The sequence below is a fragment of the Rhinopithecus roxellana genome, chromosome 4 (assembly GCF_007565055.1).
Source record: "Rhinopithecus roxellana isolate Shanxi Qingling chromosome 4, ASM756505v1, whole genome shotgun sequence".
In the NCBI taxonomy this organism is placed as follows: Eukaryota; Metazoa; Chordata; class Mammalia; order Primates; family Cercopithecidae; genus Rhinopithecus; species Rhinopithecus roxellana.
This window is the reverse complement of record NC_044552.1, coordinates 172,819,501-172,832,909: the sequence shown is the minus strand read 5'-3', so window position 1 is coordinate 172,832,909 and position 13,409 is coordinate 172,819,501. Positions and strand designations below refer to the sequence as shown.

The window sequence follows — 13,409 nt, the reverse complement described above, 5'->3', positions numbered from 1 at the left end:
GCCACAGCCTGTCATTCATTTATGGACACCAAACACTTGTTTTGCTCATCCTGTGATACATAGAACACTTTGCCCTTTTTCCATGGGAGGCAATTGTAATCCCATTCAGTTACTGTATCCAGCTCAAGGCCAGGACTTCTGGGTGATGTGAAGTCTTCTCCATAGGGCTCTGTGACCCACAATTTAAATGACAAGTTATCTATGTTTTTCACCTAATATTCAACTGGGAACAGGAATGGGATAATCACAATTTTTTTCCTTTCCGTTGGAGAAAGTAAAGCTTTTAGAGCCTAATTCCTGTTGGTACAAATATGGGGCCCAAAGACGTTTTCAGTTACAAACAGTCAAAAGTTTTGGTTTTTAATCTAGGATCACGCTTTATTTGGTTATTAATCTTTTCAAAAACTTAGTAAGTTTTTGGTTCATTTGCTTTGAATGAGTTCCATATGCAAATAAGGACACTCATCGTTCTTTCTTAGGGATCATTCTCAAGCCTGATTTATTCCCAAGCTTTCTCACCCTATGCCTCTATTTTTCAACATGTTGGCAGTGATCCATGGTTATCTGAAACAATAGGTGGGAAAGCCACATTTTAATTTGATCTTTTCTCTAGGTCTAAGTCATTTTGTTTAATCAAGAAGTTTTACTGGTTCTTTATCTCTCAGAGCCCTTTTTGTTTCTACATCTTGCTGTTGGGTTATTTAGCAGCAATTGGTCTTTCCAGTGTTTCAGTGCACCAGATTTTAGAACTAAGTTTTTCATTTCTGCTTACAAACAGGTCCTTGTCTCATCTATTAATTGCAATACTTTGTTAAAGGCAGTCAATGGTAGCCAACATACTCCAAACACTGGTATCTTCCAATCACTTTCTCCCAAGCTACCAGTTTAGTAGGCACAAGGTTTGTCTTCCAAGTTTTCTTAGGCACTAGCTTTAACAAATGGTGAACCACTGTATAATATGGGTCATCTTAGCTCCTACCTCCCATATCAATGTGAATATTGCCCAGTAACTGACTGCTAGGATAATGCTGCACACTCTAGGTTCTTGGTGATAGCATCCCCCACTTCCTGGTGCTAATATGTGTACTTGTCAGGGGATATTAACTTTCACAGAAAAAAAGTAACCTCCAAAATTTAAATGGCCTAACAACATAAAGGTTTATTTCTCACTCCTGCAGCAGTCTAAGGTAAGTGTTTTGGTTAGATGGCTTTTCTTTAGGAGTGATACAGGCTCTTTCTGTATCCAAGCTCTGACATTGTACAGAGCCTCAGAGTCCTTCAATACATTTAACCATCTGACTGGCAGAGAGGGGGAGAGAGAGAAAGAGAGAGAGAGAGTACAGTGGAGGAGGCTTAGATAGGAAGGTTTGTGTGGCCTAGGCTAAAAGTTGTGCATATCATTTTAGCTCATCTTTCAGTGGCCTACTACATGGTTTATTATTTAAAATTGAAATTATATATGACAAAACTGCAGAAACTTAGTGAAATGATAGACACAGAATTCCAAATGGCAGTTACCTATGGGGATGGGAATGGAAGTGGGTGGGATTTGGAAGGAATACTCAAGGGTCTTGCTAGGGGTTAATAACATTCCATCTCCAAAGTTTGGTCATGGAGATCCAGATGTTTGTATTGTTCATCTTTGTACCTGTCAAATATACTGAGAATATTCTATTGTGAGTGTGTTCAACATTTCTAAAAGCAATTAAATTGAGTAGTACTATGAGGCAGCATCTAATAAATATCTAAGAAAGAACACAAAGTGGGGAATATTACTCAGCAGTGAGGGTGTGAGTATTTGAGCAGTGTAAAATGTCTAATAATTGTTGAGTTCTTATATATAGCAGGCAGTATCTAGAATATCTTGTATTTAACTAGTTTAATTTTCTGAATGATCCTATGAGGTAGGCACTATTATTTTGCCCATTTTGCAGATCAAGAACCTAAGGTACAAGGTTCAGTAAGCTGTGTAAGGTCACACAGTGGGTTGGTAACAGACTGGAATTTGGATCCAGACCTCCTGGCTTTAAAGTCCATGTTTTTAATTCTCAATATTCCACTCTCTCTGGATCTGCTTAGACAGGGGATGGTGATGGTTGTGCTGTAACAAGGTTGGGAGTCACGCCAGCTATTCACAAGGACCGGAGGGGGGAAGGTCAGAAGTCTCATCATTCTTCACTTGCCACAGCCTCCCATTCTCACGGTAAGGCAAGAGCAGCCTGAGAAGGGCAGCTCAGAGATGAGAGCAAGCAGCTGCAAGAGCAAGAGTATCTCTTGAAATGGGCTTAACACATGCCCTCCTGCTACAATCCCATCTCCAGGGACCAGGTCACATGACCCCTCATGGACAGGGATTAGGGAGAGAAGGGCTTCCAGCTACACCTGTAAGCAGAAGCACTATTGCAGTAGTCAAAACACAGGCAATCTAAACCCCAGTTATGGGGGTGGATATGGGAAGAAAGGACCTAACATGAGATCACAATGACTGATTGGTTATGAGATGGAGGAGCTAAAATCACCAAAAATGAGAGTTTTGAGGCAAAAAAAAAGAATAACAGAACTGAGAGAAATATGAAAACCAGAAAGAGATGTTTGCTTTGAGTAGGCTGCTATTGTGCCCCCTTTTTTTGAGGCATGGTGGTATAGCAAAGCTCACAAAATTTTTAAAAATTTCAAGTTCCTGATGTACCACCTTGAAGGCTTCAATGAAGGCTAATGACTCAATATGCAATTTCCCCTATACATTCATGGGGTTTTTTGGTTTGTTTGCTTGCTTGTTTTTTGAGACAGGGTCTTACTGTGTTGCCTAGGCTGGAGTGCAGTGGTCCAATCTTGGCTCACAGCAACCTCCGTCTCCCAGGCTCAAGCCATCCCCCTACATCAGCCTCTGGAATAGCTAGGACTATAGGCACTCATCACCACACCCGGCTAATTTTTGTATTTTCTGTAGAGACGGCGTTTCTCCATGTTGCTCAGGATAGTCTCGAACTCCTGAGTTCAAGCAATCTGCCCTCCTTGGCCTCCTAAAGTGTTAGGATTACAGATGTGAGTCACCACGCCTGGTCCCACCTAGGTGCTTTTGAGAGACTTTTGTTGCTTGTTGGCATTTGGAAGGGAGTGTATATGTAATCTACTCATATGCTTTTTCATGGGATGCAATAACTAATGATATGGGTTTCTCAATAAAAATAATAGTATCTATTTCTTGAGTATTTATTTTGTTCCAAGCATTATGTTAAGCACTTTATACACATTCCAGGAATACATGCTGACCATAGCACTGCACAGGCTACTATTGTTCTCATTTTGGTGATGAGGAAATTTGGGCACTTAAAAATGCTAAGAAACTTGCCCTAAAACACATGACTAGTAAATGGCCAACCCATGCTTTAAGCCCAGGCCCAACTCCAACACATCTTGTCCGTGGTTACAAATAGTTTACATTGCTTCCGATTTCATTGTTTTAGTATCTGTATGAAGCTCTTGCTTTTAACTACAAGTTTTTCTCTAAAAATTAGCAGGTGTCCTTTTCACTCACTCCTGACTCACTAGCTATTTAACTGAATTGCTAGTCAACCAGTTTAGTCAGCATCCTGAAGTCCTTCTTTATTTGTGTAAGTCTCTTATTAATTGAACATTTACCATGTGCCAACCTCTTCAATCTGTTGGAGAAATTGAAAACAGGGACTTTCCTTCCATGTCCATAGTTCATTAACTGTAGAGAAACGTATTTTGAGGAATAAAATATAGCACTCCAAAACGATGTGGACATATCATTACACAGTAAACCAACTAGACCCATATTACAGTAAAAATCTATTCTGGGGTTACCCATTTGATTCCAGTTTGGAGAAAAGGCTACACCTTTTACACAAAATGACAGCAAGAACTGGGATGATAATCTAATGTTGTGTATTGTTTCCACCCCCAATCCTTGCAAAGAAACTAAGGCAATGAATTTAAAAATAAAAATAAAAATGAAAATGATATAGTACCTCAATAGATACAAACCAAAAGACAAATAATTGAGATTATTTTTTAGAATTAGTCAGGTAGAAAGCTGTTTTTTAATTGAATCATTCAAGTACTTCAAGTCCCAATAATTATTTAGGTCTGAATGACACATGTAATTGCCTCAGTTGTCTACCTTGCTTTACCAGTGGAGACTTAGAAAGAGAAGAACATTTCAGATGAAAGTTTGGGAAATAAAGGCAGAAAGGAAAAGTTACAGACCTGGGTTACTTCATCTTGAACTAGGAACAATAATCCAGTAAGTCCTCAAATACACGAGAGGTTGATGACCACCATTCTCCACCTGCACAGAGAACAGAACTAGCATATTACTTGATATGCCAGGGCTGCACAAACAAGGCACAGGGAACCAATTGTCCATTGATAATAACAAGGTTCCTTCCAAACAATGTAGCAAAAGGTAATTCGGTGAGAATTGTCTCTTTCCCGAAGTCTTTAAAAACTAAGAATTTAGGCCAGGTGCAGTGGCTTAATCCTAGCATTTTGGAGGCCAAGGCAAGAGGATCACTTGAGGCCAGGAGTTCAAGACCAGCCTGGGCAACACGGTAAGACCTTATATCTACAAAAAATGTAAAAATTACCCAGGTGTCGTGGCACATGCCTGTAGTCCTAGCTAGTCAGGAGACTAAGAAGATAACTTGAGCCTAAAAGTTTGAGGCTGCAGTGAGCTGTGATCATGCCACTGCACTCCAATGTGTGAGACAGAGCCAGACTCTGCCTCTAAAAAAATAATAATAAATTAAGTAGTTAGAATAGTTTAGATTTAGGCATATTTCTTAAAAGCAGGTAAAGGACTTGAAACTAGAGTTTAAATGTTCCTAAAGCAGCATGGGACTAGAGCTTTCTCCCAGATTACAACATTAGCCCTCTCCCCACGTCCTTTTCTTCCATCAACAGGACTTCTCAAACGGGAGCCAGTTCTGCTCTCAGCCATATCTTAGGTCCTAAGTACTATTCCTTCATGAATATTTGCCACAATGAGCTAGTTACTCACACCCATTCCATGTTCTGTCATCTTAAGAAATGAATTCACACTCCAAAATCAATTGTCAGATACGGATTTTAGATCTAAGTAGCATTAAACCCAAGGAGAAAAAGAATAGTGATTTCTTAACAGTTCTTAGTATTTTTCTCTCCAGCTTTATCTTAAAATTGCACCTCTTAATAATTCAGGATGAATATAGAATACTTAGCAAGCCATTTTATGAATGTTCAGACTTTTGGCGTTAAAAATAAAATCAATGTGATAGGGTAAATGGCTTGCTAAGAGATGCAATGACTTAGAAGTAAGTTCAGTAGCTTACATCTGCCTAGTCTCAACCCAGATAATACTTTAAAAATTGTCTCAGGTTACCAGGAGAACATATCTGGTGACATTGTCCCATTTAATAAGTAATGTATCATTATTCGGAAGCATCACTGAACTAAACTCACATCCTACTATAAGGGATCCCAATGTAGCCTTCAAATTAGTCATCCAGAGAAATACACTATGAATTGAAACACTTTTGCATGTGTGGTACAACACAGAAGCTATTTTGTTTCACAAGTACAACATGATGGTTTTTATGGGGGAAGTGAAGAATAATTCATCCAGTGGGGGAGGAATGTAATTAGCTTGAATACAAAGTATTGGAATTTGGCCAGGATAATAACCCAGTTATTTTTTCTAAAAGACTCCATTATGGATTATTCCAAGAATTAAACTTAAAATAGCGCCCCCTGTAGAATATTGTATTCTCATGGTTATTATTATTTTTTTCTTTGTCCTTCAAATATGGTAAGGGAACAGACCCGTAATAGCATTTGCTGAGCATTCATCGTGTGTTAGGCACTTTGCTAAATGTTCTCATTGTTCATGATGCCTACATGCCAGTTTGTACAGCCAAGCTCCTTCTTCATCCTCTGCAAAACGCCTGTTCTTTGGTCCTCTCTTGAGCCTACGAGCGGTCCGCCAGTGATGCAAGACACTTTCAGAACAGAGCTGGCAAGAGACCCGAACAGGTCAGGAATAGACTGGGCTATTTGGCCAGGAAATTCCACAGTCCCTGGTACCTGGACTGTGGCCTAAAAGGTAAAGTGGGTGCAAAGAGCACAGGCTCCACTGGGTGCTGCCCTGGATCCTGCCTGATTCTAAGCCCAGAAGCCGGGAAATGGAGCCTGGTGCAGGTCCTCATGTGCCTTCTCACCTCTTGCCATGGTCAAAGCCTCGTGCTACCAACTTGAGACTGACTCCAAAGATTTATGCTCTTAACAACTAGGCTAAATAAGCTCCATAGAACACAATAGGAAAACTGCTAACTGAACAAGTGATTGCACAAGAGACATGGTACTTGTCCTCTTGGAGTTTCATAGCAAAAGACTTGTATATTATCTATGAAACAAAAGTTTAGGCCAGGCACATTGTCTCATGCCTGTAATCCTAGTATTTGGGGAGGCTGAGGTGGGAGGATCTATTGAGCCCAGGGGTTGGAGGCAGCAGTGAGCTATGATTGCTCTCCAGCCTGGGTGACAGACTGAGACCCTAACTCAAAATAATAATAATAATAATAATTTAATTTAAAAATAAAATTTTTTAAAATGCTGGGCTAGAGATGTAAAAGAGTCCTGGCTCTGATTATCATACCTGTGACACCTGGTTAGACTTTCCATGAGGAGCACCTGTGGCTTAGCTATTCGACTAAGACGGTTTTTCACAGTACACAGTACAGGCTCCAGCATGCTGGCTTCTCTGCCACAGTTCAGGATTCAGCGTTCTATCCATGATAATCTGTCTCAAACAAGCCCATAGGCAATACTGGGATAACAATATACACAAGAGAAGAATAAACCCAGGTTAGGTTACTTGATCTGTTGTACTCTTTCAGGAACTAAAAATCAGTCTAATCAGCATCAAAAATTATCCTCTGATGATCTCAACAGGGCCTCCTGGTAAAAGGTTAAGGTGTTGAGTCATTGGATTGTGTTTAAGTAAAATAACCCCTATGTGTAAGGGAAGTGGAAATTTAGAGTCTTTATTACTCTTTTTACGACAAAAGAAAGAAGTTCTTTTGTTTCAACAAAGATTTTACTTTATGATTATAAAAAATGTCATATGCTCTTTGGGAATAATGTTGAAAAATTAATCTCCCAGAGATTTGTTATATCAAATCTCCCTGAGTCCCAAACAACGAAAAATCAACCCAAATCCCACTAACCAAGATCATGACTATAAATATTTTATTGTACTTTTGTAAGCTAAAACCAGTACCAGCCACTCAATTATAGCTTCTCATTTCAACTAACATTTAAATAATTATTCGCCCATATTATTAAAAATCTTTGGAAGCATTAATTTTAATAGCGACATAGCATTCAATCATATACATCTACATGTTTACGTAACAGTTACTACAGTTACGTAACAGTTACTCTGTTAGTCTCATTTTGTTTGGGGCCTTTGTTTCTTCATATTCTTTGGCTTTGCTTTTATTTTCTTTGATGAACAATATTGTATTTATTTTCTTATCTTGCCAGGAATATAATATAGTTAAAACATTTCTATAGGTCAGGTGCAGTGACTCATGCCTGTAATCCCAGCACTTTGGGAGGCAGAGGTGGGCGGATCACAAGGTCAAGAGATTGAGACCATCATGGCCAACATGGTGAAACCTCGTCTCTACTAAAATTACAAAAATTAGCTGGGCATGGTGACGCATGCCTGTACTCCCAGCTACTTGGGAGGCTGAGACAGAATAATCGCTTGAACCCAGGAGGCAGAGGTTGTAGTGAGCCGAGATCATGCCACTGCACTCCAGCCTGGACAACAGAGCAAGACTCTGTATCAAAAAAAAAAAATTCTATAATGAATATACATGCATAAAATATAAGAAGAAGGATATGAAGTCAAAGAGGTAGACCATTATCAAGGTTCTGCTATACTGCTTTCTAAAATTGTGGATCTAGTTAAACACCATATTCTCATTCCATGTCCCCCACAAGCATGGAATACTATCATTTGTTTGAATATTTGATAACTGAAAGGTAAATGTGGCATCCCATTAATATAACTTGTACTTACAAGGAAAGCAATTTAAATAAATGGAATCATGCCACAGTTTTAATTGAAATGTACTAAAAGATCATTTTATCTGATCATTAAAAATACATCCAGCCTGGTCAACACAGTGAAACCCCATCTCTACTAAAAATACAAAAAATTAGCCCAGCGTTGTGGTGGGCATCTGTAATTCCAGCTACTTGGGAGGCTGAGGCAGGAGAATCGCTTGAACCCAGGAGGTGGAGGTTGCAGTGAGCCGAGATTGCACCATTGCACTCCAGCCTGGGAAAAAAAAAAAAAAAAAGCACATCCTGACTTTCAATCAGTGGTAAATACATGATACATACCTCTGAATTTCCTTTGTTCTTAAACATTTTATTTTACTTATTGCTACTTTTTTAAAAAATAGAGATGAGGTCTCACCATTTTGCCCAGGCTGCTGTTGAACTCCTAGGCTTAGGCAATAATCCTTTCATCTCAACCTCCCAAAGGGTATTGTTACTTTTAAAAATCAGCGTTAGAGATGTCATTGGTTTGGTCCATAGAAAAGGTAGACTTTTTATTGCATATCCAAAATTTGCAACTGAGTTCAAATAATTCCATTTTATAGCTGAAAACTCTATTTTTAGACACCGAAATTTAATTCATTAACAGTCACAGTAGTCTCACACTAGCTGGAATTATTGTTTTTTATCCTCAAAAGTTGTCTTATTTTTGCTTTACATTTATGGCATTTTATTTTTATTACATATTGTTTTCCAAAGTATTGAATGCTATATTCTTATTTTTTTAAACTCAAACCTAATTTTTGGTAGGCTTCTACAAGCATTTTGTATTATCATTCAAGCTAATTGTACTTAAAAACAAACAAACAAAGAAAACAGGTATGAGGATTACCAGCTTGAAGGCAGACTCACTCGCTAGAAAAGTGTCCACATACCAACTTTAGCAGGATGTGGGATTTTTGCCATTGACTTTTTTCCGTTCATGGTCTCACTTGTGAACAGTGTAAGTGAAATGAGCTGGTTGGTGGTCTGCGCCTGTCCGGTCATTGCTGGGAAACCGTCAGGATTACAATGGTCCTTTGTTGGCTGGCTTGGCAGCGATGCCAGGAGCTGAATGGGCCACAGAGACTGAACCAGTTACGACGACTGCTCTGTCCTCTCAAACAACCAGAAGCCCTCCCCATATCTTAGCCCAACCACCCTGAGATGACAGCATGGATATGGAGATGCTCCAGTTGCCCCCACCAATATGCTGCACCAAACTGCTTAATGGAAAATTCTGGCTTTCTGATGGTCACTCTCAAATTCAGGAGGAACGCCAATCTCACCAGAAACTTGCAAAAGAATGTAGAAAAGCAAGATAAAAAGTAAATCACCAAAAAAAAAAAAAAAAAACGAGTGTAATGGTGTCCTAATCAATCTCACTGAAATCGCCTGGTGATTGTTAGCTAAATAGCTGAGAGGAGGGAGAATAAAAGACGAAGAAAAAAAAACAAAAAAAAAATCAGAAAAAAAAAAAAAACAGAAAAAAAAAAAAAAAAAGCTCCTGGAGGCAGGCAGCCCGAAAGTCTGATCTGACCAATTTAGGTCATAGCGATTTTTTATTTGTTGGTTTTTGTCATATTAGATCTCCGAGAGCCTAGATTTTTAACTTCACATGCAGCCCCTACTGACAGAGAGAAGGAAACTGAAGATTATGAAGCAGGTAGGATAAAAAGATGATTAAATATAAAACAAGTTGCTTTCTCTTCTAACAGCTTTCTGCTCACCCAGACTTCTGGTTTTATTTAAAAAGGCACTGCCTTTAGAAAGACACAGGGCCGTTTCAATAGGAAAAGATCAAATGATGTTAATCAGGCCATGAGGCCTAATGCTTTAACGCAACTGTCTCTTTACATTATACACATTCCAGCTCTATAAGGGGGAATGATTTTTATCCTAGCATTTCTTTTTTCTCCTCTTCTCTTCCTCCTCCTCCTTCTCCTCCTTCTCTGTCTCTCGCTTTAAATCTTAAGTTTGACCAATCCGTACAGAATATGCTTTATTCTATAATACTTCCTTTCCAACCCCCAGCAAGGAAAAATCTATTGTTGTGTCTTACAATGAAGACAGACAAGATGGTGGGACAAGGCCCTTCTCTTCTCCACGTTCCTCGCATTTTTGGTTGCTCATTTTGGGCGACATTTCAGTGCACTGCACGTAGCCCAGGCTTCTGTCTTCTCATCACCTTTTCTCCTCCTCAGCTATTGGTTCTGCCTGATAGATTCAGTTCCATTTAACTACAGATGTAAATGCATTTACAGCTGTTCTCAATAGCTTTTTTTTCAGTCAGTTTTTTCTTCAAGAGCACAATCATCATAGTTTGAATTCTATGGCATGTTAAGCCTGAAGATGCAAAAATTGAGCGTTGGGGGAGAAGATGTGTAATAATTGTCTTCAGATATTTGACCTGCCACCCTGTTGATGTAGGATTAAACTTCTATAGGAATATAGAGCTATTGGAGCAGTGATTCTGGAAGAGGGGCATGTGGTAAGTAGAGTCACTTGGGGACTTCCTCAGGTTATAATCCCTTTCTCTGCTAAGACGCTAATATCCCTGCTGTAGAGTGCCTCTGTTACAATGGGAATGTGATCTATTTCTTAGGAGCATTAGGATGGAAAAATTCAGAGAACCAGAGAAATGGACTATAAATTCCACAAGATCAGGTAAACTACATACAAATTCCTCATCTTTTTATTCCTAAGTCCTCACAGGGACTGGCATGTGGCAGATACTCAAAAAAATCTTAAAGTATTGTCCTGTTCATGAATTAAAATAAACACTTCAGGGAAACAAATTTTGTTTTAATATAAGAATTATCAAATAGTATGAAGCATTGTCCAAGGTGAGTTGTCATGACAGACAGAAACTGGGGGTACTGGTATATCCATAGAGAATTGACCTGATCTATGGGACTAACAGAAGGGCAGCCAGTTTGTCCCCAGGCCAAGAGAAAACCCTAACATGTTTTGTTTCTTGGCCATGAAAAGATTCATGATTTGGAGGGCATAAAGAGATGCATGCTGTCATATCATCAGTTTAAATCAGGGAAACAAATCCTTATGCCTTGCTTTCTGAGGATTCTGTTAAATTTGAACTAGAGTTTATTAAATCCTAAATTTAAAATTTCTCTGTATAATAATTTGGGGTTTATTACTAAGAATAATACTTGCACATTTGAAAGTCTCTGTATACTTGGGTCTCTTTCTCTAGAGCTCTACATGAATGCTGGTACATATCAGCACAAAGATGCCTTCAGCCTGCAGACAGCAAAACCTTTTAACCTCACCTCTTTGCCATAGTAATTTGGAAACCAAATTTTGAAATAAGCTTGATAGTGGCGCACAAGAAAAGTCCAACATTTTCTTGAAACATTGGAAGTCTTTTGAGGTTTTGCCCTCTTCCTCCTCCTTTTTCTTGCTCCTGTGTAATTCTGAACGATATTCATCATCCAAGGGAATGGGGTACGGTGATAATCATTTTTTGATATCAATGTGTTGCACAGTCATTTACACTGAACATCTGTGGCCTATTATAAGGAAGTCATAAAGTGGGAAGCCTCAGTGCCCACACAGGGCAAGACCATCAGTGTTGATGTGAAGATATTTTGGTCAAGAGCGCCACCTCTCAGCAGTGAATCAAACTGGCCCCCTGTGGGCCAAAATCCGAGGAACCATTGGCCAGTGGAAGAGTGAATCGTCTAGTCACTAGTATTTTCTCATTGCTCTTCACCCAATTACTTTTGTATTAAACAGTGAGAAAGTGCCTGAGACTGTGCATTGTGTCTGTTTTAATGGAAGCACACAGGAGGTGGATAAACCTGCGCTCTGAAAAATAGCCCTGAGTTTTCCGTGTCAATAGTTTTGCACCATGAATTCACTACTAAAAGAGGGTAATAAAAAATTCTTAGCTACTTATTTAAAAATGTAGATCCTTACAGAGTAAAACAAGTCTTCAAACTTTATCAAGGTTAAGAATTATGCCTTAGCATTTTAGAGATCTTTGAGTTCTTCTAAGCCCTTTGTTTTTTTTTTTTTTTTTTTTTTTTTTTTTTTTTTTTTTTTTTTTTTTTTTTTTTTTTTTTTTTTTTTTTGAGACGGAGTCTCGCTCTGTCTCCCGGGCTGAGTGCAGTGGCCGGATCTCAGCTCACTGCAAGCTCCGCCTCCCGGGTTTACGCCATTCTCCTGCCTCAGCCTCCCGAGTAGCTGGGACTACAGGCGCCCGCCACCTCGCCCGGCTAGTTTTTTGTATTTTTTAGTAGAGACGGGGTTTCACCGGGTTAGCCAGGATGGTCTTGATCTCCTGACCTCGTGATCCGCCCGTCTCGGCCTCCCAAAGTGCTGGGATTACAGGCTTGAGCCACCGCGCCCGGCCACCTTCTAAGCCCTTTGTGTTATCGGTGAGGAATGTGGGGTTCAGAGTGGTGCAATGACTTCCTACGACAACCCTGTTGACTCCCCAGCCACTGACTGCTGCCCTCAGGCCCTTTCCTTTGAACTCTTTTCTTTGGATTCCCAGGATTTTACAGCTTAGAGGATACTGGAAAATTGAGACTAAATAAAAACTAATTGTGGTATCTTAGACTGTATCTAAATAGATATTTTATCTTTATACATTTGTTGTATGTGGCTAGTGCTAATAAAGTACAAATCTCTCTATCCATAACACACACAAAACACAGATGTTGATTTCTGAATAAACTTATGTAAATCACTGCACGTGTGTCTGAATTTATTCATGCAAAAATTTTGAAAAAGCAGTTTTAGATTCTTCTTTATAGGGTGCTTTTAAGTGATTTAAAATATACACCTGTATGTATTAATATGATTTGATGTTCATATAATATTTTCTAAGTAACTTGCCTTTTTATTTATTTGTTTTTTTCTGAGACAGGATCTCACTCTGTCAGCCAGGCTGGAGTGCAGTGGTGCGATCTCGGCTCACTGCAACCTCTGCCTCCCGGGTTCAAGCGATTCTCCTGCCTCTGCCTCGTGAGTAGCTCGGACTACAGGCACGTACCACCATGCCCAGCTAATTTTTGTATTTTTAGTGGAGATGGGGTTTCATCATGTTGGTCAGGCTGGTCTCAAACTTATAACCTCAAGTGATCCACCCACCTCGGCCTCCCAAACTGCTGGGATTATAGGTGTGAGCCACCGCACCTGGCCACTTGCCTAACTTTTAACAGAAACTTTTGGAGATAATGTCATATTTTGAGAGACATGGAGGAAATTTTACCTCTTTTTTTTTTTTTTTAAACTATAAAGTGGTGTTGCTGTCACAGGAGGAAGAT

General features: G+C 39.3%; 1 long non-coding RNA gene across 1 annotated transcript; it reads left to right on the top strand.

Moving 5' to 3' along the window:
• Nucleotides 1-10,470: 10,470 nt before the first annotated feature.
• LOC115896963 lies at nt 10,471-12,115 on the top strand. The gene is made up of 3 exons (XR_004056914.1): nt 10,471-10,606; nt 10,721-10,782; nt 11,330-12,115. It is a non-coding gene; the product is annotated as an uncharacterized LOC115896963 (long non-coding RNA).
• Nucleotides 12,116-13,409: the final 1,294 nt, after the last annotated feature.